The sequence below is a fragment of the Notothenia coriiceps genome, unplaced genomic scaffold, assembly GCF_000735185.1.
Source record: "Notothenia coriiceps isolate Sejong01 unplaced genomic scaffold, NC01 NC01_scaffold00022837, whole genome shotgun sequence".
In the NCBI taxonomy this organism is placed as follows: Eukaryota; Metazoa; Chordata; class Actinopteri; order Perciformes; family Nototheniidae; genus Notothenia; species Notothenia coriiceps.
The window spans coordinates 102,234-104,263 of record NW_011355538.1 but is presented as its reverse complement, the minus strand read 5'-3'; positions in this window follow the sequence as shown (position 1 = coordinate 104,263).

The window sequence follows — 2,030 nt, the reverse complement described above, 5'->3', positions numbered from 1 at the left end:
GAGAGAGTATGTGTGTGTGTGTGTGTGTGTGTGTGTGTGTGTGTGTGTGTGTGTGTGTGTGTGTGTGTGTGTGTGTGTGTGTGTGTGTGTGTGTGTGTGTGTGTGTGTGTGTGTGTGTGTGTGTGTGTGTGTGTGTGTGTGTTCGTGTGTGTGTGTGTGTGCCTGTGTTTGAGAGAGAGAGAGTGTGTGTGTGTGTGTGTGTGGGTGTGTGTGGGTGTGTGGGTGGGTGGGTTGTCCTACTAGCTGTTAAGATGATTATAGAATGTAATCCATAATCCACCCTCGCACACATAAACTCAGTTTCTTTCACTATACACGCTCTTATTATTAATTCTGTCACTTTAACTCGGAGAGAAAGGACAAGTGTACATAAATTATGAAATGTAAAATGATGGCCAACAAAAAAAATGCAGTCTACTACACTATTTGCGTCCTCTCTAATGGCCGTCTGCATTGTGTCTTATCTATATAGTTAGGTTAGGTTGTGAAATTCCTTGTTTGCGGGGAATACAATGGTGCGAGACCATTATGGTGCACTTATATAATGCAGGAAAAGGAAAATAAATACGTATATATGCAATAAAATGATATGAAATAGAATGTTATATTGAATTAAAAGGTGTGTTTGTGTGTTTTTACTGTTAGAAAGCTTTAGGTGGCAGCTGTTGTGCATTAGGACCGTTTCAATTACTGCTGATGTACGGGGGTTTACGTGTAGCACATTATTTAAATTAAATGACACTGCCTAGCCTAGTTTTTATCTGTAAGTCTAATGTGATTGTTGCAGTTAGTATCCTCCCTGTGACCTCTAACCTCAGTGTCTGGTCTGGGGGATCAATGCTGTGTCTGCAGACCCTGGAGCTTTCACCACAAAGCCATTTAAATAATGCATGCCCACAACTTAAAGAACATTTCTGTTTAAATTGCAAAAAGAATATTGCTTACTCTTGAAGGGTTTAATCTAATTACTCATCCGATTTAATATGAAACAATATGTTTGCTTTTTCACGATGACACCTACACAATTGAGTTCTAGCTCCACAAACTAACATCTGACGTCGCCCTGAAGCCCAGTCAGTCCAGTACAACCTATAAAGATGAGAGAAAAATTGTTCTGAAAATTGAGTAATCCTCTGATTATGTGAACGTAAAAGAAAAAAAAACTATAAAACATACTTCCATTTTAGCACTGGGCACCAGTTAATTATTTGGGAAATGCATTTTAAATGTCTGTCTACAAATTAATCAACAAATCATGTCTAAAATGTAGAATATATTTTGGTTTCTAAGTGTGAACATTTCAGATACTTTGAAACATTTCCCAAACCCAAAGTTTTAAGAATGTGTGATTGACAGCTTTTAAAACAATGCACTTTTGATGGAAAATTAGTCGGGGGTGTTTTTTTTCTCCCCCCCCCTCAGTTCGTTACCCTTCATGTATTGTCTTCCTTACAGTAGAGCATTTACTAAATGTAAAGTTGCTAAAGTACTTATAATCTTGAGTACTGTCATGAAGTTTTTGATGAGTCAGTGTACATCTGCATTTTTTCCTCAAGCTCACTGTTTCATGTGTACATCAGGTCATATTTGACACATAGTGCTTCTTGCCTTGTGACTCATTATTTACTGTGGCTGAGTTGTTTGTCCTACTCTTGACTGACAGTGCAGTCTGTGTTCTGTGGCTGCTGCAGCGCTCCCTTAATAGACTCTGTTTGCACACACACACACTCACACACACACACACACACACACACACACACACACACACACACACACACACACACACACACACACTCACACTCACACTCACACACACTCCCACACACATTACTTGCTGACAGCCTCCGCTCATTTCAAATCCATATATAAAATCCCTGGTATTTTTTCAAATATATACGTAAACTATTCTCTTCTAGGTCAAGTGCATTTGCTTGTTTTTCTATAGGGATCACCTGACTGTCCATGCACACTCAGGGACAGAGGTGCATGTTTGTAAACTCGCTAAAGCCTGCGTGACAACATTATCATTC